Below are 23,059 nucleotides of genomic sequence, written 5' to 3'. Positions count from 1 at the left end.
TCTCTGGTCCCTTGCTAGAAGCTGTTCTTGATGGGGATGCCATTCTGGCAACCTTGGAGACCTCAAATACTGTTGTCTCTGGGTTTATTGAACCAGTGGACCCTGGGCAGCCCAGTACACAGTCATAGAGCAAGGGTGAATTTCCACAAGACAAGATGAAAATATTTGTTCTCAGGGTCCACTGCATTAGCAAGAACCTTTGGGAGAAGATGCCATCTACTTTGTAGGAGAAATTTGACAGAAAAGTGCTATTGGGAGTAGATTCTCAGAGGAAGGACTTTCTGGGACTGACAGTTAATGGCTGACAGCAAGGGACCCCCTTGCCCTGAAGGCAAGAGGTACCGAATTTCCCGGCTTCTCATTCCTTGTACAGCAAACATGAAATAAGGAAGCCTTGTCTTGGGTGACCGAGTACAGACAGAAAATTGTTAGAGCACAGGAATATCTTTCTAGCTCATTTGCCTTTATAGATACCAATGGCAGGTATTTGGCTCCATTTTTTTTTCTCTAGGTTACCAAAGTTGAGAGGCCTTTTTATGATAGTATATAAGAAAGCAGAGAGAGATGGAAATAAATCATTTTCCTCCAAAGACAAGAGAAAAATAATTTTTTAATGATTAATGACAATAAAAATTATTGAGATCTGGAAGGATAATAGATCTAAAGCTAGAAAGGACATTAGTAGGCATCTAGTCTTCCTCTTTAATTTTACAAATGAAGAAACTGAGACCCAAGGATATTAAATGACTTAGCCAAGCATACAAAGGTAGGGGAAGGTAAACTTTATTATTCCTAGAGAAAGTCATATAACAGGACATAGAAAGTTGTAGAAATCCAAATATCAAGCCTTTTATGTCTAATCTTATTCAAAATATGCTTTTATTCAAATATAGCTAGCTTTAAATGATTGTAAAGATTCTATTCAGTTAAAATAGGAATCAATTAATATGCATTTCTTAGCACTTATTAAATATCAGACACTGTATCAAGCACTGAGGATGAATGAAATACCTACTTTAAAGTCCCTGGATAAAAGAATACTCTATTCTTGACTGAGGCCCAAAGAGATGACATGACTACTAATTTCACTCACTTTCTCAAAGGGTCACTATCACCACAAATATCATCATCATCATCATCACTATCACTAGCACCACCATCATCATAATTGTCATTGCCATAATCATTATATCTTATTAATAAGTAGGCCATAAACTACAGAAATATTTTTGGAATAAGCAGCCATCCTGTTTGGCAGGTGAACACCAATGGATTTGTTAAAGATAACTGAAAATGACTCACCTGCAAATTCAGTCTGTGAAAAGGCTAAGATTTAAAAATGGAATCAAAAACTCTTCCATGACTGACATTCATATCAACAATATGTTAACAAAGAAGGATTGAGCAAATGACTGTTTTAAAGATTTTTTTGTGACAATGGAGGAATGGATCTAGCAATTGAATACAATACCATCATAAATTACAGAAGGGTTATATTTAAGAAGTCCAGACTAAGTGATCGATGTAGATATTATGCAAGGAGATGGCAAAATCTGTGTGCATTACTGCAGGCTGCAAAAATTTACCACCCACTGAAGTCCTAGCAAGACATGCCCTAATGGCTAGAATTGTACCTCAAAAGCTTACTCACTGTCTTTCATAGACTGATGGGATGAAAGATTGCCTTGCTTCAAATATAAATCCCAAAATGTTCTTCAGACCAATAGTATAATAATAATACCAATAAACCAATGGTATAAAATATCATCACAGAGGGAAAAAAACCTCATTGCCTACAACTGCCTAAATGTAATGTATAACCATTAAATAAAAACTTTTAATTAGATGTCATTATACCCAATATGTACAATATCTAAGATATACACATGTAAGTTTACTTGGCCAACATGTTAAATATATATTTTGTAGTGAAAAATCATTAAGATGTTTTCATTAAAAACCTATGGTCATGTAAGATCACTTCAAGGAAGGAAAACTTGATTGTGAAAGAGGCCTTCTTAGAATGGCTCAAAATTCCCCCAGTTTTATCTCAAATTTGTAGTTCCCTAATAATAATTCACGGGACTCAAATAACCAGACACTGAGGAGAAGTCTGCATTTCTCTCATTTAAATTTAGAGACTTTGGGGACATGAACCTTATCCAATAAACTTTGAAAGTCTTAAGTAAAGGAATGTGTAGACCACTGAAGCAGTTGTTGAAGGAAATGATCCAAGATTAACTGTATTTTTACTTGGAATAATCAGAATAAAGGATTGAGTCCTATTGAGTGCAATGAATTCTCAAGATTTGCTTCTACTGTCTTTATCCAGACTTATCAGATAACGTAGAAAACAAACAAGAACATTTCATACATGTGTCCATTTATTATCTGCTCTTTACTAATTTTCCCACTAGGCTACGCTTCTCTTTACTTCTCTACAATGTCTTTGTGTTAGTATCTTTCAGATTTTTATTTGTTGTCTTTGTAATTAGACTGTCAACCCCCTGAAGGCAAGGGATGTTTTTCTTTTTGCTTGTATATGTATTCCCAGCCCTCAACACTATCCACGGCATATAGTAAACTTTTAACAAACACTTTTTGACCGACTGAAGTCAGTTTTAATAGTGATACAGAGGTAGATGAATTCATTCTATTCTAAAAGATCATGAAGCCTATGTCATAAAAATTCCCCCAAAAGGCTGTGTCTTGAAATTGTCATGCTAACATGTTGATCATGTGGGGAAAAACATCACAAGAATTATTTGATTAAAGCAAATGTGGCAGAATATATAGTAGTATAACATTATGTTCTTTACTATTCATATTATTATGCCTACTATGCAGATGAGAAAAATGATATTCAGAGAAGTTAAGTGACTTGCTTATGGTCAAGTAACTACTAAGTGTGTGTTGAAAGGTCAGGAAGTATCTCTAGTTCTTTCAGACTCCAACTCTACCACCCAATTCATTATGGTACACTGGTTAGCGTCTACCCTATCGCTATCCTATGACAAAGTCAGAATTTCTTTTTCTTTTTTGGCTGATTTAGAATATTAAAAATAAACTCTTTTGTAGTCTAACAAGGAACCATGCAACATTGTTATGACTTTAGACAAATAACATACAACTACCAGGAGCTATGCAACATTGTTATGACTTTAGACAAATAATATACAACTACCAGGAGCTATGCAACATTGTTATGACTTTAGAAAAATAATATATAACTATCAGATATAACTCAGGGCTGAACAGAGCCGGCATCCTTTTACAATATACCAACAGAACACCTTCTCCCTGCACGCTGGACCATCTACCCTCTTGTTTAGTTCCTCCCACCTTAATCAGCACCTTCTTCCCTTCCCCATTTTAGACCTATCAAATTTATATCCCTATATGCTATGAAAATTATTATATTCAGTTTTGGAACTCTCGCCATGAGATTGAGCTCCTCACACCAGACCATGTTTCACTTCCTATTCAGTCATCTACTTGAACACAATAATCCAATCAATACTACCACTGCTTTTAAAAAAGGACACTTCTTTATTGCCCTTTGGTGAATTCCCTCTTCTTTTGACTTTTATGACCAAAACTTCCTTTCCTGGCCACTACTGTTCTTAAAGTTATGATTCTACCATTAGATTGCAGACTCTCTGAAGAGAGGGACCATTTCATTTTTCTTATCACATGCCTTTTTAGAATGGCTCAAAATTCTTCCAGTTTCATCTCAAATTTCTACTTCCTGAATAATAATTTTGTGACAGTTATTCACAATACACAAATAACCAGACACTAAGGAGAAGACTGCATTTCTCTCATTTAAATTTAGAGGACATGAACCTTATCCAATAAACTCCCTAAGTCTTAAGTAAAAGATCAGACTGAAAGGATTGTGTAGACCACTGAACCAGTTATTCAACCAGTCAGTAAACATGTATTAAGCACCTGCTAGTCAGAACCTGGTGCTAAGCACCAAGAATACAAAAAAAGACACAAGAAAATCTGCCTCACGGGGCTCACAATCCAATGGGGAAGGCAATAAGCAGAGAAATATGTACAAACAAGTGATATGCAGGATAAATAGAAAATAATTAAAAGGAGGGCATGAATACTAAGAGGGATTTTTGTTGGGATTTAAAATAAGCCAGAAGGTGAATATAGAGAGCAGAAACTCTGGAGAAGTATACTTGCAACAAAGTGTTAACTCAGTGGAATTGATAATATGATGGTTCTCTAGTTCACATATATACTTAGTACTTAGTATGGTGATAGACTGTTCTCTAGTTCACACAAAATTAGTATGCTGTAATGATGTAATTGTAATAGGGTATTTAAGGGCTGAGGACTGGAAATGGGAGATTCCATTTTTGACCCTCCTCGTGGTGGCTCTCCTGCCTCCTACATTCCAAAAAGTTAGCCCGAACATTATAGGTAAAGATGGGGTGGGAGAACATTCCCAAGACAGAGGACGGCCAAAGAAAATACCCACAGCTGAGAGAAAGTTTCTCATTCATTCAGCCACAAGAAGGTCAATGTCAAAAAAAGCTACTTGGGCAATAAGATGTTGTTTTCATTGTTTATCTTTAGTTCTCTGACATCAGGGAGGCAATGCTATGATACGCATAAGTGAGGGAAAGCTGTGCAAGGTCACCAGCCTCATATTCTCCTCTGGAGCCATTTAGCTGCAGTGGCAAGACAGAGATCAGGACAATTGAAGATGCAAGTGGTATACAGTGGGGGGACCTTGGTTTTTTTTAAGCTAAAATCTTTCCCAGATCTCAATTTGACTGAGGCAATGCCCATTCAGTGAATAAAGCTAGGTAAGAAATGGAGCAAAGAATGACCTTTTTTACCTAGTCAAAAAAAAAAAAAGGTTAGGAAGGAGTTGTGGTGAAAGACATTGTATATCAAACAAGGGATTTATATTGACCAGGACACAGAACAGTGCCTTACCATAACTGGTATTTAATAGAGGTTTTTATTAATTCATACATATTCTATAGCAAGGGTAGCATTAGATAAGGATGTCAGAAGAGTGTTCAGAACTTCTTAAAGCATTTTGTAGCTAGAACAATTTTGTAGCAGGATCTCTGAGTATTTGTAATCATATTAGTTCCCCTTTCTTATTCATGGCCAAGGGACATAATCTTAGAAATCTTTCATCAGAAGGGCTTCATTTAGAGTCATCTGACATTCCAGCCTCATTAACCCATTTTCATGTTCTCTACACTCCAGAAATCCTTACAGTTCCTCATATACACATTCCATAGATGAAATGTCTCTAGGTCTTGTCAAAGATTCTTCCCTCACAGCTGGAATTGAATTGCCTCCTTCCTAATCTCCTTCTCATCAAATCTTTAGTATCTTTAATTTAGTCACCTCCATGTACATGAACTCTTTCTTGATCGTTTAATTGCTAATGCCTTCTCTACTAGAAATTACATTATATTTATTATAATATTATTCATATTATTTATTATAACAGACTATTTAACAGTTTATTATATTGCATTGTTATATCATGTTGAAAGTAATATTTTTATTCTCTGTGTATTTTTGTATTTACTTAGAGCCACAGATCTGGAAAGGTCTCTATATAAATCTGCAGTTTTGTAGAATATGGAATTCTTGAGGTTAAAACCTTTTTTTCCTTTTGTATTCGTAGAGTCTGGCACATAGTAGGTGTTTAATAAATGCTTATCGATTTAATTATTTTGTATGTAATTATTTTGTGTTCAGGGCTGAACAAACTCATAGTGATGAGAATCTTTCACAGTGATGAGATTTCTCTTCTGACCACCGTAATTATAAGGGATATGAAATCATCTGGTATTTTATATTCTCAAGCACAATTCAAAAGCAGCTTTGACAAAGAGGAATCCTATGTTGGTTAAATGATTCTTGTAAGAAATGCTTTGTATATGAAGTCCAATTGGCTGTCAGAGTTCATACAATGACCATGTTCCCTCTGGATTCTATGTTTCCATTGTCTATAGTTCATGTTGCAATGCATTTTTGAGTAGTTCTGAATAACCAAGTTAAGTCATGGTGAGGATCTTTGGCCTGGCATTTTAAAGGCCTTCACCATTTTCCTCCCATCTATCTTTCATATTTATTTCACATTTCTTTCTTTCAAACAATCTTTGATCCAGAACAACTTGAGTTCTATTAGCTAATTCTGGTTTACATCTCCCATTTTCACGCCTTTATAAGAGATGGTGCTCAGTGAGGGGGATACAATCCCTTCTTACTTCCAATCTATTAAATACCTGGTTCCCATCAAGCAATGGCTCAGGAGCCAACTCTTGTATCATACTTTTCTTAATTACCCCAAGTAAAACAAAACAAAAGAAAAAACTAAAACGCTTTTCTTCCCAAAATCACTATGTAACATTTTAATTATTTCTTCTAACTTTCTACAGACTACATTATGTATCACCATCCAATAGAATATTAATGAATGGGGGTCATTTTATCTTTTATCCCCATTGCTTAGCACAGTGCCTAAACTAAAGTAAGAATTTAATATATGCTGGTTGAGTTGAATTTATTTCCTTACTTATATGTGCTACAGTAATGACCAGCAGCTGAGTCAGAAAAACATATTTAAAGCACAGCTTGAACAACATTTTGAGGAAAAGAGACTTCCCAGATCTTTACAGTCGCTATATATACGTCTATGTTTTTACAATAGTATTATTTTAAAAAGAACCAGATTTCACCTAGTTCGATGTACATTGCAATCACATTTTTTTATCCCTTTTGTACTGGTTCCCATTGTGTTGGGCTTTTTTTTTTTTTTTTTTTTTTTTTCCAATTTCACTTCAACAGACACTAAATCCACTTGTCAGTGGAGAAATGGATTTAGGAGACTGGAGAACAGATTGTAACAGACACTTTCTTGCCATTTGTTTCTATAACAGGACTACTTCTTAAGCCTTCTCAGGCCCAATCAGAGTTTCAGGCTTGGGAGTAGGTTATCTTAGCTTCTGTTTTCCAGGGGGAGTTGAATTTGTTTCTTTCCCTTAATTCTCTAATTCTCTCTTAGGTCTCTCCAGCAGGAAATGACACTGCAATTGTTATACTTTTTTTTTTTTTTTTTTTTTTTTTTTACATTTTATAAGGAGATAAAGGCATCTGGATGTCTGTATCAATTGATTCTTCTTATGGACGTTGCTGAGTACTTAACATATGCTTCCATAGTATTCTTTGAAGGTGAATTCCAACTATAAGATGAAGAACAAACTTACTACGATGAGATAGAAGAGCTATCTCCTCTCCTCAAATGTTTGGTTATTTTTCTCTCTCTTGTGGAAATGTAATGCTCTTGTTTTGGATCTTATTTGGAGTATTTCTTTGTTAGTGATTTAGAAGTCAATAATTATTTTTATTTTACTGATTTCTCCCAGATACTTAAAAACATTTTTGTTCTTATCAATTCAGGAGTTCCCTACAATGATATGAACTATCCATGCCTGTTCTTTATGATTCACTATTATTATATCCTTCTTATAATGATATTAACATAAAATATAATAACAGTAGTTGTTTAGCACTTTAAGGTTTACAAAGTACTTTAGGAATATCCTATTTTCTTATCACAATAATCATGGAAAGTGGGTGCTATTGTTATCTCCATTTTATAGATGAGGAAACTGAGTCAGGCAGAGGTTAAATGATTTTCCCAGCATCACAGAGCTACTGAATGTCTGAGGCCAAATTTGAACTCAAATTTTCCCAATTATACATTCAAAAGGCCCAGCACTTCAACCACTCAGGTACCTTGCTGCATTTACTGCAGAGGTCCTCCCAACATGATTGAGGTCTTTCTCCTTCTCTCCAGACATTGTAAGCCTATCTGGGATTATCCATCTATCATCCTTCTTTCTTTCCAGTGGAAAAAAAATATCTTCTCTTACTGCCATATAATTTTTTGATAAGGAGCTCCTCATCTCTAACATAGTAATCCAAAACAATTCATTATTTCCCCCATCCTTCTTCCTGACTTTTTTTTTTTATTACAGGTAAGGACAGCATCATCCCTCCAAGTGCCTGGGTGCATAACCTTGTTGCCATCCTGTACTCTTCAGTCACACTCAGCCCTCATAATGTATTTCCAAATCATCTCTCATAAGTGTCCTCTTTACCTCCCTCATATGGCCTCCACCATAATTCAAACTCTTACTAGTTCTCTCCTGGACTCCTACAATAGCCTTCTAACTGGTCTGCCTGTTTCCAATTCCTACTCACCCCTATCCATCCTCCTCTATTAAGATTCCTTTTCTAAAGTGTAAGTTATTATCCTTTCTCAATAAATTCCAGGGTCTTCATATTACCTCTAGGATGAAATTTAAATGCTTCCATTAAAGGTCTTTTTTCACCTGGGAGCTTCCTCTTTTTCAAGCTCTTCACATACCTGTGACCTGGTAACACTTGTTTACTTGGGGTTACTCATTTACTTAAATGCATGTAACATCCTTTCTCTTTCTCCATGTCTCTTCTGACTCACTTCATGCTTCCATGGATACTGGAGTAGTTTGCCATTTCCTTCTATAGCTCATTTTACAGATCAGGAAACTGAGGCAAATATAGCTAAATGACTTGACCAGGGTCACGTAGCTAGTAAGTGTCTATGGTCAGATTTGAACTCAGAAAGATGAGTCTTTTTACTTTCAGGACTGGCACTCTATTCACTATACCACATATAGATAGACCTATATCTATATCTATATCTATATCTATATCTATATCTATATCTATATCTATATCTATATATCTTGTATGCATCTCATTTTTTTAGACATGGTAGCTGTCTTCTAATATATTTGAAAGGCCATCATATGGAATACAGGTCAGATCTAATTCAGTCTTCTTAGGCCACATGGAAGAAGAGCAATGGTGTAAGTTGCCGCAAAGGCAATTCAGAATTGTCATCAGGAAAAAAAGATGATGAAATCAGAGATCTCTCAAAATGGAATGGACTTGGGAGGAGGTAGATTGAGACCTGTTAGAAAAAAGCCAGATCATTTCTTCCCTTTCTAGTGGGGATTCCTTTTATATATTGATTTGATATCCACTAAGAATCTCCTTCTAAAATGCTATCATTCTGTGTTTCTAACAGGTTCAAATCTTCTCTTTGACCTGTGTGGCCTTAGGCCTTTACATCATTTTCCCAGCCTCAGTTTCTTCACCTGTAAAATGAGCCACAGAAGGAAATCTATTCTAAAATTTTTTGCCAAGAAAAACTCAAATGGGGTCGAGGAGGGATGTTATATGGATTTAAGCAAATGAGTAATCCCAAGTAAACAAGGGTTGCTAGGCCACAGGGTATGTGAAGAGCTGGAAAAAGAGGAAGCTCCCAGGTCATAAAAATCTTTATGTCCTTTTTACTTCTGGAGCTCTGATTCTAAGTTTTGGAGGATCAGTTGATCTGTACTAAAGGAGTAAGTTTCCACACAAGAAGTTCCTTAAACTGATGATAGATAGATATATCTATCTATCTATCATCAGTTTAAGGAACTTCTTGTGTGGAAACTTATATATATATATATATATATATATATATATATATATATATAATATTTCCTACCATGTGGCTCAATGGATAGAGTTTTGTACCTTGGTTTATGAAGAACTGAGTTCTGAGTTCAATTCTGGCTTCAGACCTGACCCAGGAAAGTCACTTACATTCTCTATTTGCCTCAGTTTCCTTCACTTTAGGAGGAACTTACCCTCCGTTGTTGTAAGGATTAAATGAGATTTTTGTAAAGTTCTTAGCACAGTGCCTGGCTTATACAGAGTATTTAAGAAATGCTTTTTTTCTCCCTTCATCCCTAAGTCCCAGTGATTTAGTGAGCCTTTAGTAACTAGCAAAGAACTTGTGGCCATGGGAATCAGGTGAGGATTTTATTTTTATATTCAACTAGCTCTAGTTAAAGTCAGGGAGTTCTGGATTTTGGTGTTTTCAATATGTTACAATCAAACCCTTCCCTCAGAGCCTCATAAGATAATGGGAATAAACTGATACCAAGGAGAATTTCCTCCTTTTATTTCCTCCCACTATAAAAGATCCCTGATGATACTATCTTTCAACCAAAGAAACAAGTTTAAATAATTTTGCGAATTTCCCAGAAGCCCAAATCTCAATAGATCAAATAAAAATCTATAAGATTTGATGGACTTCCCAAACACTTTTTAACTTCCTGAAAGGGAAGCAGCTGGAATTACAGGGCATGTCAATCAATCAATGTCCTGCTCACAAAGCTTCAGTGAGTTTCTAGGGCCTCTGGGAGGAAATCCAGGTTTCCCTTCTTGGTATTTAAAATGCTTTGCCATTTGGTTTCAGTCTCCCTTCCCAGGCTGATTTGACCTTCCTCCCTTCATGCTCTTCTGCTCTGGAGAAGCTGTCCTACTGTGGTCCCTAAAATTTGGCATCCAACCTAGCATCTCATTTTCTGCCTATGTGCTTTTGTTCAGACTGTTCTCCATACTTAGGATGGACCCCCTCCTTCTGTTCTTAGAAGTTCTAGATTCTTTTAAGGCTCATCTCGAGTGCTACATCATATGTGAAATCTTTCTTCATTTTCCCCAAGTTGTTCCTGCCCTGCCCAGCTCCATCATCCCTTCTACATATGTTGTATTTATTGATATATCTATGTGTCTCCTTCCCTCTTCCCTCTCCCCAGATGCACATTCCTTAAAGAAGGAACTATTTTATTTTATTTTTCTATTCTGAGGCCTTAGCACATAATTGATATTTAATAAAGGCTTGTTGAATAGTTCAATAAATAAGCATTTATTAAGGATCTTCAATGTGTCAGATATGGTGCTCAGTGCTGGAAATATGAAGGCAAAAATGAAGTGGTTCTTGCTCTGAAACAGTTTGCATTGTATCACTGGACATACTATGTGCACATAATAGTATATACAGAATCAATACAAGATCAAACTCATTAATCTGTAGCAAACTCCAAAGGGCTTTATATAGATCATTTCATTGGATTTGATCTTCATAACTCTTATAAAGTAGGTACTATGGATATCCCCATTTTACAGATGAAGAAACCAAGGCTGAGAAAAATTTAAGTTCTTTTCCCAGGGTCACAGAGCTAATAATTGCATGAAGCAAGATTTGACCTCAGATTTCTTGACTCCAAGTATGGTATTCTATTCACTGCTCTACCTTAATTTTGAGACATCAGGGAGTAGTGAATGATGTGCTGAATTTGAAATCAAGAAAATCTCATTTCAAATCCTGCCTCAAATATTTACTATAACTATGACCCAAGTTAAGTCACAATTTTTTTCTCAGTCTCAGTTTCTTCATAAATTAAGAGTGTTTGAGTCCGATTCTTTTTGTATAGCAAAATAACTGTTTCGACATGTATAATAATATGTATTTAATTTATACTTTAACATATTTAACATGTATTAGTCAACCTGCCATCTGGGGGAAGGGGTGGGAGGAAGGAGGGGAAAAATTGGAACAAAAGATTTTGCAATTGTCAATGCTGAAAAATTACCTATGCATAAAATTTTTGTAAAAAAAAATTTTTAAAAAAGGAAAAATATAATAAAAAGAGTATTTGATAGGAAAACCTCTAAGATTTCTCCCAACTTTCAATCCAAGATCTTATAAAATGTTTAGATGATAAACATTCAATGCTTCACACCAGGAAACTAAGTCTTGGCAAAGGGACAGCTAGACTGGGGGAGCATACTTGTCTTCTATGAGTTGACCATCCTATTACCTGGTATATAATTGGTTTTACATGCATTTTTTTACTCATTGCCCGGCCTAAATAGTCAAATCAAATTTCACTGTCCAAAAGGTTGTGGATTGGAACTTCACAATGGATCAATGTCTCATAGATGGAGTATATTGGATTCTTTGTCTTTTGGGGGGTTAATATTAGGCAGAGGTAAACCAGATGCTCTCCTGTCCATAAGGATAATAACCATCCTTTCTCAATCAGCTAAGAAGTCAGACAGCTGGATGTTTTGACAGCTGGTGTGTTGCTTTCACTCTCCCAGCTCAGATTCTCACCCAAGCTCATCTCTCATTGCTCCCTTGATTAGACTAAAGACGGCATTTTCCAACATCTGGGGTTCAAAGCTACCAGACTGGGAGTCAGCCTCAAATAGAAAGGTCAACAGTGTGCTTTTTAGCAACACCAAAAGAGCACGGGTGCCCTGAGTAGACAATAGGGAAAGGGAGGATGGCGCTATCCAAAAGAGAATCCGATAGGAGCTAAAATAGATGAAGCAAAGAGAGGACAGGGAAAAGGAATGGACTGATTACTGCAAATGGAGACTCTCTAGACATTGCCTTCCTAGTCTAAAACCACGCTTCTTGGTCTACTTGCTATTCCCCAAACTCAGCATTCTATCTTCTGCCTTTATTTCTGTGCACATGTCATTCTATTCTCTTTACCCATGTCTCTTAGGATTTCTTCTTCCTTCCAGGCACAGCTCATGGCCAGATGTTCCTAGATGTCAATATGTTCTCTCTCCTGAAATCACCACATATGTATTTTATGCTATATCATGCTCTCCTCCTCCCTCCTCCCCATTTAGAATGCAAGTTCCTTTGGGGGCAGAGACTTTATTTTTATATTTATATATTGCTTTTTATTTTTTCCATATTTATGTCCACAGTACCTAGACACAGAATCACATCCTAATAAATTGATTTTGGATTGGATTGTGGTCCTCTTATGATACAGACATGAAGAATGTTTTTTTAAGTTGTTGAGGATATTTAAGATTCTTTTTGCATACATAATTAGTGCTGCTAAATCTGGAATAATTAATGATGCTGGGTCCAATTTCATGGACTTTGCACAGTGAGGTCCTGTTTTGGGGTCTGCTTTCATTTTGACACTAATTATCAGGGACTGTGAACCAGGGATAAGAAGCCTGGGAAATTTGGAACTTTAGCTGTGACAAACCTCAGAAAATAGGAATAGATATATTTCTATAAACTGTTCTGGACACCAACGTCTATACATAAATTCCTAGATATGAAGACCAACTTGAAGATGAGATTGAACAGGGATAAGAAAATAAATAAGTTGCATTTATATAGCAATTTGAAGTTTGCAAAGCATGCTCCGTATCTTCACCAAATATTTCTTGAGTGCCTACTATGTGTCAGGTCCTGTGCTAACTGCATTTAATGTTTGGATTAATTTTAAAGTCTTGAATCCAGGTTCAACAAATCGACTTCACAAAAACAAGATGGGGGCTTTGCTGATAATGATGTAGCTAGGAAACAATTTGCATGAAAAAGATTTAGGATTTTAGTGAAGTGCATACTCAGTAGAAATCAGCAGTATGTTGTGGCAGTTAAGAAAACTAATGCAATCTGAGACTGTGTGAAGAGAGTTAATAAAGAGCATCCTGCCCATTAGTCCTATTTCTCTCCCTCTTCCTTTCCCTATTTCTCCCTCTCCCTCTCTCCCTTTCCTCTTCTCCACCTCTCTCCTTTTCTCTTTCTCTTTCTCCCTCTTTCTGTCTTTCTCACTCATCCTCCCTCTCTATCTGTATGACTAGAAAAAGCCTTTCAGAATCCAGAGTCACTTGGATATCGTGAGGGAGGATTGAAGGATTTGGTGCAGTCTAGATCACTTGAATCTTCCAAATTCTGTCCTAAAAAGTCTTAGATTCTTATAGGGATTACATCATATAGAGTTGGAAAATAACAACTCTAACATTTTACAGATAAGGGAACTGAGCAGCACGGGGAGATGGGGATAATTTGTCCTCACACAGCTATTTAGTGTTAGAACTGGGACAAGAACCCAGGTCTCCTGACTTCTAGCTTAGTGTTCTTGGGTTGGTTCTATGTCAGCAAATCAGGCTTCTTTCTTATTTAAAACTTGTTAGGCTGGTGAAAGGCCAACATGAAAGCTGTCTTCAAGATAGTTTCCTCAAGATTTTAAAGGCATGGCACTTTTGATTGATTATACCACTGTGGACTCCCAGCCTGTAACTCAACAATCTCCAGTGACTTCCCATTGTCTTCTTTCTAGAGAATAAATAGCCTCCTGATTCTGGCCTCAAAGGTTCTTCAGAACAAGGCCCAGATTTACCTCTCCAGACACATTGCATCCTCCCCCCCATTTCTTGCATGCTCTAGACCAGTCCAAATGGTCTCCTTTTGGTTCCCATTTCTCATTCTGCCCTCTCTTCTCTCTGTGGCTTTATGCTCATTTAATCTTCTCTGCCTGTGGCAGTCTCTTCCCAATTTTTGACTGTTGAAATCTCTTCCTTTCTTCTAGGCTCAACTCAGATGTCATTTTTTTTCTGTATCAAATCTTTCCCTGACTTCTCTGCACCATTGCTGAATGATCTCATCACATTTCTTCTAAAATTTTGCTTATCCCATTCTTCCTTTCATGGTAATTGCCTATATCCATGTTTTCCTCCCATTATAAGTTTGGGTCTTCTCTCTTTCTTTCCCCCTCTTTTCCCACTCTCTTTCCCTCTTCTTCTCTCTTCCTGTCTTTCTATTTCTCTCCCTCTCCCTTTCCCTATTTCTCTCTCTCCCTCTCTCCCTTTCCTCTTCTCCACCTCTCTCCTTTTCTCTCTTTCTCCCTCTTTGTCTTTCTCACTCATCCTCCCTCTCTATCTCTTTCCCTCTCCTCCTCTCCCCCTCTCCTTCTCTCTTTCCTTTCTCCCTTTCTCTCTCTTCTCCTCTCTTCCTTTTTCCTTCTCCCTCCCCTTTTCTTTGTTTCTTTTTACTTCTTTCCTTCATCTATTCCCCTTCTCCTTCCTTCCTATCTTGTATGCTCCTTCTCTACTTTCCTTCCTCTCTTTACCTCTCTATCCCTCTTTCTCTTCCTCTTCCTCTCCATCTGTTTTTTTCTTCCTTCCTTTTTCTCTCTCCTCCTCTCTCCATCTTTTCTATCCCTCTATTTTTATTTATTTCTTTTTACTTTCCTTTATTTTCTTTTTACTTCTTTTCCTTCTCTATTCCCCTTCTCCTTCCTTCCTATCTTGTACTTCCTCTCTTTAACCTCTTTCCTTCCTCTTTCTCTTTTCTTCCCTTCCATACTTCCCTTCCCATTCCATCTTCTCTTTCTTTTTCTCTTCTACTCCCTCCTTTCTCTTCTTTCTCCCTCCTTTCTTAACTCTCTCCCTCCCTTCCTCTCCTTTCTTCTGTCTATACTACCCTCCCTCTCTCTGTCTCTCTTTTCTTACCCTCCTTTCTCTCCTCCTCTTTATTATTCTCTCTATCCTTCCCTCTCCTCAATTCATCTTATTCCATCCCTCCTCCTCTCTCCCTCTCTGTCTGTCCCTGTCTCTGTTTTTCTCTGTTTCTCTCTTATAATTAGTAATGTTTAGTCTTAGAAGAGAAAAGACAGGGCCAGGTTAAAATGACATGATTTCTGCCTCAAAGTATTTATAAGGCTGAAAAATGTCTACTTATCCTGCTCAGCCCCAGAAGGCATAATGTTTAATGGAAGCAACAAACTTTTGACATCTTTGAGCTGTCCTATAGCTGTAAGGACTTCCTGAGGAGGTGTCAGGCTCTTACTCAAGGGGCGATTCTGAGTAAAGGCTACAAGCTCACTTGTCAGAGAGGATGTGGAAGAGATCCTGGTTCAGGTCTAAGCTTCAATAGCTGGTCTCTGAGGTCTTTTCCCACCCACCTAGCCTGTGATTCTTTGCTCAGTGACAGAAAGACCAAAAAGCAGGAAGGAAGGACTGAAAGGGGACTGAAAGACAGATGAAAATTGAGTCCAATTTCCCTTTTCTTCTTTGACAGTGTGGACTAACCCAATAACTTAGCAATCAAGGATAAGAAGGTGGACTATTGACTCAAGAACATTTGCTGAAGACTTTGAGGGGGTCTGATAGCATGGGGTGTTTTATTATTAAGTTTGATTCACTTTCCTGTTAAGGAAGAAGTTGTGTCAGTCTAGGAAATAACAGGCAGGACTAAAGAAGTGAGAGGGAGAAAAGCAGAGTTCCATTGGAGGAGGAGGATTTAGTTAATAAGGTCAAAGAAAAGGGAAAGAAAGACAAGACAGGAATCAGCAATTAATCCATATACCCAACTGCCATTATGGCTATACTTTATACAATAACTATGGAAATAGGATAATGAGGACCTCTGCATAGAGCTGCAAGGGTACTCTAGAGATTCTCTAACCCAATCCATTCTTCAGAAGAGGAACCTAAAGAGAAGAAATAGCTTATCCATAGTCATATAGATGATTGATGGCCAGAACCAAGATTGGAACTCAGATCTCTTTCTATTCCCCTGAGTTTTCTATTATGCTATTCTGCTCCTTAGTCTCCTTATAGCAAAGTGATAATTTGGGAGTTGGGAGGATCTCTGTTTGAAGCCTGGATTTGTTTCTTGTGTGACCTTGTGTACACCTACCTTCATTGGGTCTTGGCTTCCTTATCTATAAAATAAGGCACTGAATTAGCTGGCCTATGAATAACAAGTTGATAAAGTACATTCTCATTTATTCTCTATACACGAGGAAATTAAGGCTCAGAGAAGAGGACTTGCCTAGAGTGATGGGATCATGGATCTGGAATAGGCAAAGATCTCAGAGGTTATTGAGTCCAATCCATTCATTTTAAGGATGAGGAATGCGGTTCAGGGAAGCTGTATGTGACTTACTCAATGTCAATCAGGTACTATGTTACAGAGGCAGGATTTGAATGCAGGCGCTCTGACTCTAAAGTCCATTTATGATGCTTCCTTGAGTAATACAGTTCACATACCTAGTACATACCTGAAGGAGAGTTCAAACCTTCCAAAATTCCAAGTCCAGTATTCTGATCACTAAGCTATACTGCTTCTAAGTGTCCCTTATACCTCTAAATTTGAGTATTTCTGTTGAGTTTAATTGAGTGGATTGGTAGTTTTTCTTTGCAAAATATATCAGAGAGTAAATGACGTTGGGCATTTCAATTTTATGGATAAAAACCATCAATACTTTACTAAAGTTAGAAGTCATGTCCTCTCATGGAGTTCAGCCACCTATGGAATCTCAAATGGTATGACAATGGAGCTGAAGCACTGGCAAATATGAAGAAGCTGTAAAGACTATATGACTATTTTCTTCCCAGGCTAATGAATTTTCCAGTCACAGACCCTCTCAAAGACTATCAACTTGATGGCAGAGGACTTGGGACATGTCTTGGAGAAGACAACCTAGACAGTGAAGAAGTCAGAAACTTGTGAAATAAATACCCAGCACAATGAATTCCAAAACCTAAGTGTTTTGAGTTAAAAAGAATCTAATTATCTGATCTGGTCACTATCACAGTATAAATTAAAGCACCATCTCTCCTTCTTCATTTTTGATGTGTGCATATAGACTTCCATGCTTCTCTACAAAAGAGAAGCAGTATCTTTAACATGTTCTGATGTCACCATCCCACCCACCTGTGTTATTGGTGTTGTTTATATGACAAATAAATGGTGTAGTTTGCATTAAAGTGTTGTCAGCATGACTACAATCAAAATCATGTTGTTTTAGGCCATAGGGGGTCGATTTAAGGACCTGAGACTTTCCTTTGAAAAGAAATATTTGATATGATTGAAATCAAAGTTAATTCACAGAACCTGGAAGGCTAAAAGACTTTTCTTAATGAAGCTGATATAGTAGTGAGTAGAACAATGCTGTGTTATCAGCTTTTCACAGTGGAAAGAGAAAAGAAGGGGAGAGAGGGAGAGCAGAAGAAAGGGTGAGATGGGGAAGAGAGAGATAGACAGACAGACACAGAGACAGAGACAGCCAGGTACACAGAGACAAATGGACAGAGAAACAGATTGAGATGGAGAGATGACAAACACACAAAAATAGAAAACACACAGAGAGAGAGACAGAGACACAGAGAGACACAGAGACAGAGACAGCCATGTACACAGAGACAAATGGACAGAGAAACAGATTGAGATGGAGAGATGACAAACACACAAAAATAGAAAACACACACACACAGAGACAGAGACACAGAGAGACACAGAGACAGAGACAGAATGACAGAGAGAGACAGAGACAGGGAGAGAGATAGACAGAGAGAGACAGAGACAGAAATGGAGAAAGAGAAAGAAACAGAATTACAGACACCTAGAAAGAGGGATACAGAGAAAGAAGCAATGTGGTATAGTGGAAAGATCATTGAGCCCAGAATTCAAGGACCTGGGTTTCTATCCTGGTTCTACCTGTAAGTGGAAGTTTCATCAATTATAGCAGATTATACCATCAGTAAAATATTGGGGTTAGACTGGATGATCCTTAAGCTTCTTTCCAGCTCTAAATATTGTATTTTTTTTTCTTTTTCCTTAGTGTAGAATTGTAATTTCATGGGTGTATGGAGGCCCTGACCTGGGAAATCTTGGCAAGCTAATTCAGGATCATGGCATCCCCCATTTATAATTGGAAGTAACTTTATACTATCATCTAGTCCAATGCTCTCATTTTACAGATGTAGAAACTGGGATCCAGAGCTGGGAGACATTTGTCCAAAATTAAGCAGGTGCTATGTGGCTGAGCTGGAATTGAATGTATAAATTCTCTGACTCTACACCCTCACTTTTATGGTCTGAGACACTGGGCAATTGAGTGACTTGCCACAGTCAGCTACATAGCTAGTGTGTGAGGGGTAGGACTTGAATCCAGTTCTTCCTGGGTTAACCACAATATCTCTTATTTAAGGTGTTTACATATATGTACATATGTGTGCATGTAGGATAGGGACTGGATATGTAATTTCATTGAGATAGGTAACTCCCAGGTGAGAAAATTTCCAAAATTTCAGGCTCAGTTTGCTCGAGTATGGTGCCTCTAAGGCCAAGGTCATAGATCCAGTTTAAGACTAAGGCAGCATGTCCCCTAGCCACAGACTAAGGTCCCTGACACAGATCCAAGCTGACTTATCTCAAAACCATAAGCCATCCATCACAGAAGGACCAGCTGAGACACTATGTATGGATCAGCATAATCTATCACCACTTGTGGTTCAAAAAACAAAATAAAACATCACCAACATCCTCCCTCCACACATACAACCTGCATACAAAGAGACATTAAGGCAGGGAAGAAGAGTCACAATAGTATTTCACCTTCCATTCAACACTAGCTTTGGAGTTTGGAATTTTCCCAATTTTTTTTTTTCTTGAGAAAAAAGGCATTTTGAGCAATTGGGGAAGGATGTAAAAGAGGTTGATTTGCCATTTTGTAAATATCAGCTCCAGTGAAGTATCTTTATCATTGTTTAGAAGTCAACTTTTAATACCCCTCTGCCCAGATCAACAAAACAAAAAAGCAACGTTTTGGAGCCCTGAAGACTGAAAAGTGTCATGGAAATCATTCATTGGGATTTGGCTGTTTCTCCGTGGTGAGGGTCAAAGGCAATGACAAATTCTCACGCTCCCAGCCCAGAACATATCCCCAGTCCCTGTTAGCTCTTGCCATTTCTTTGTCAACTTAGGCAAAATGGAAACCACAATTGCGTCAGTCAAGGTGTGTAACTTTCCTTTGCAAATCACTTCAATTTTTTGCCTTGTATTCTGCCCCATTCATCCATCTCCAGCCTTTCAAGGAGAGACAGACTCCGGCTTGGGTTCTGTTCGCCAGAAATCTCTAACAAAAATCCTCCTGGCCATCTGCAGTCGGCCAGTTGTTTGAAAGCGAGAGACAGAGAGAAGGCAGGACGGAGACAAACCCCGGCTTTCCCTCCCCACTGGGAAACTCTTATTTTAGTCTGTACAAACAATGAGAGTAAACAGTGCGGACCAGCCAGTCCTTATGCAAAATGGATGGAGACATCTCCTTCTCCTCTGGATCAGGTGAAATTCAATAGTTCTTTCTCCAAGATACTGCCCGGGTTTCCCCCTTTTAACTGATGGCACGCTGCATGACCGTGCGAAAGCCTATTTCTTAGCTAACAGGTCTCCAGTCTAAAGGGCATCTGGTTCCCCCCCCCCCCAACCTCTTTCAGTTCTGGAATCTCACGATCTCCCCTTTCTTCCCCCACCCCAACTCCTCACTTAGCCTCGACAACAGCCTGGCTGGCAGCGAAGAGAAGGGGCGCGCTTTTTCCTGCGTGACCTCTGTCTTCTAGTCCAGGGGCAAAGTAACGCGGGGTGTCCCCGGAGCACCCCGACAGGCTGCAGCCAGCTGCTCCTCGAAGCGTTCGTTTCCTAAAGCATCTCTCTCCCCTCCCAGCGATCCTCTCTGGGTCCCCCCTGTTTCCTTCTCCTCCTCCTCTGCTCCTCGCCGGACCCCAAGAAGGCCCCCAGATGCCCCTCTGCGACTTAACCCCCCCGGCAGCTCGGAGCTGTAATTCCCCAGTCCGGCTGCAATTGACCAGCTCGGCTGCAATTGACCAGTCGGACTGCAATTGATCAGCCCGGCTCAGACAATGCCCACCTCACCAGCCGCCGCCCGGCACCCGCCGCTGCCGCCTTTGTTTGCCAAGCAAATCCTACCTCGGGCGAGCTGTCACATCTTCCTCCGGAGGAAGCCACGCGGAATGGTTAATAAGCAGCGACCCTGGGGAAACCTCCAGGCCGCCCTCCGCGGCTGCTCCGCGCTGGCATAGCGGCCAGGCGCTCTGGACCTTGCATGGCACAAGCCCGGGGACCTGGGGGCCGCGACGCCCCGGGGCTCCGAACGCCCGAAAGAGTTTGGAAGGACGACGGGAGAGACGGGCGCCCTTAGACAGCCATGCCCGGAATGAGTGCCCGAGAGCTGCGTGGAGGCGGCTTCTGCCTGGCTTGAAAGCGCGCCGGAGAGGGGATTGATTAGCCTATGATGGGCATGCTGTTTCTGTTTTTATTTAATATCGTAATAGGCTGTCTGCTAGCCTGGCTCTGATAGGTTTAGCGGCTCTTACCCACTGCTTTCAAATTCTCACATTAAAAAAAAAAAAAAAAAAAAAAAAAGGAAAGGGGGGTGGTGGTGGCGATGGGGGTGGGGAGAAGCTGGGGTTGGAAATGTTTTCTTTGAGCCAGAGAGACCCCTACCTAGCGGCTCAGATTTGCGAATCCTCTTTTAACTTACGTCTCCAACAGACCTGTCTGTCCTGGAAAATAAATGCACTTGGAAACAAGCACCATTCTTAGAAGACACAAGCAATCCCCAGAGAAACGGCGCTCCCGCCCTCCCTCCGCAGCTTCCCGTGCAGCCTGGAGCGGCGGGGAAGTGGCCACAGCCAGGTGGGAAAACTTTCCACCATTTCCTCCCCGGGAAGGCCGAGAGACGCCGAGCTTTCTGGGCTCGCCCTATGGAACACGCTGAGGGCTGACCCGCCCATTCAACCGTAAACACTCGGAGAGGAACGCGCAGGTTCCGTGATTTGGCAACCCCAGCATCCAGGCGGAGCCGGCCCGATCGCATCCCGGCCATTGGTTGTTCCAATGAGAAAGAAGCCACTTTTGGTGGCGGGGGCTGCCTGTGGGTGCTACATGTTGATTTTATGAATGGCTAGGAAGGCGTGGGATTGTGGGACACGGGCGAGACGGCTTACGAGAGCCAAAAGCCCAACAAGTTAAGAGGGGTCCCTTTCCAGAGGAGGGAGCGTAAGAAACAATAAACAAGTAAACCAAAAACTTTGTGCTACCTCCCGATAAGGCAGATTTAGTTGTAATTCTCTGAATTGGATTTCAGTTCAAGAATTGGTTTTTATAAACAGTCTTTAGTCCTTGTCTTCTCTCCCACCCTGTCCCCCCCCCCCCCCATACACACACACACCTTATTCCCCCAAGGCCTTCACTTATATAGTAGTTACCATGGAAACAGAATGGTCAGCCCTAGTGGGAGGAGCTTAAGAAGAGCTGTAAATGCAATATGGAATCAAGGTGTATATAGAAATATATATATATATATATATATATATATATATATATATATATTTCTATGCCTTGTGGAATTCATAGGACAAACTATGGGTGAGAAGGAAAAGGAAATACTAATATTGGGGGGAAATCATCCTGGTAATTTTGCTCTTTAGAAATGTTATTCAGATTCCAGCCTCTAAGACAAAGACTGAAATAACTGGGTATTCCACTTAAGGAATGAGAATTTCCCTTCGCTTTAGTGACAGACTAGGATATGCACTTGGTTGTGAGTGACCAGATGTAAGTTGGTTTTTTGTAGCTGTATTATTATAGTTGTTGTTGTCATTTTTTCCCACTTGGTTTAGGGTACAAATCTCTTTATTGGGAAACCTGTTTCAGGACTTTAGATCTGTTCTGTGGAATAGTATGACTTTAGATCTGCTTTATGGAGTAGTATCTGAGGCTTATTATTGTTATTTTTTTTCCAGTTGACTAAAGGGCTGGTTTAGGGTACAAATCTCTTTATCAGGAAACCTGTTTCAGGACTTTAGATCTGTTCTGTGGGATAGTATGACTTTAGATCTGAGGCAAAGGCAAGATAAAAAAAATAGAGTTGTCTCAGTTGAAACTCAAAAGAAACAAAACCCAATCTAATTTCAGTCAGGTTAGGCTGGAGGGGAAAGAAGGTGAAGTTTTTCTATTTTCACTCTTGCCATATTTCTGCTGTTTATCTAGAAAGGACTTCATTTTTATGCCTTTTTCTCAAAATCCCTTTTAAATTTTATAGCCCTTTCAAGAACATAAACGTCACAAAGTAATGTATGTTAAATGCTTTACAAACTTTATTGTATTATGTAAGTGTTGGATATAATATTGAGTTTTTAGCAGTGTATCTAAGATCTCACAATTGTAGAACAGCAATCTATCTTGATCTTAGCAGGATATTTGACTTTTGTCTTCATAGACATTTAGAGAAATATAAATTGCAAGGCAATGGATGTAGGTGAACTACATTTGGAATAAATTTATTTATTTTTTTTTTATTATATATATATATATATTTTATAATATTATCCCTTGTATTCATTTTTCCAAATTACCCCCCCTCCCTCTATTCCCTCCCCCCGACGACAGGCAATACCATACATTTTACATGTGTTACAATATAGTCTAAGTACAATACATGTGTGTGAATATCATTTTCTTGTTGCACAATAAACATTAGAATCCGAAGGTACA

At 38.9% G+C, this 23,059-nt stretch overlaps 1 protein-coding gene across 1 annotated transcript in view; it reads right to left on the bottom strand.

Moving 5' to 3' along the window:
• KCNMB2 (potassium calcium-activated channel subfamily M regulatory beta subunit 2) overlaps positions 1-20,872 on the bottom strand; it is a 289,661-nt gene extending 268,789 nt beyond the window's left edge. The window contains exon 1 of the mRNA XM_074298232.1: positions 20,471-20,872. The gene's annotated coding sequence lies outside the window, so the exon portion shown is untranslated. The remainder of the gene's footprint in view (positions 1-20,470) is intronic.
• Between the last annotated feature and the right edge of the window lie 2,187 nt (positions 20,873-23,059).

The sequence above is a fragment of the Sminthopsis crassicaudata genome, chromosome 3, assembly GCF_048593235.1.
Source record: "Sminthopsis crassicaudata isolate SCR6 chromosome 3, ASM4859323v1, whole genome shotgun sequence".
Classification (NCBI taxonomy): Eukaryota; Metazoa; Chordata; class Mammalia; order Dasyuromorphia; family Dasyuridae; genus Sminthopsis; species Sminthopsis crassicaudata.
The sequence above is the reverse complement of the archived record's forward strand: the minus strand, read 5'-3'. Positions and strand labels throughout refer to the sequence as shown.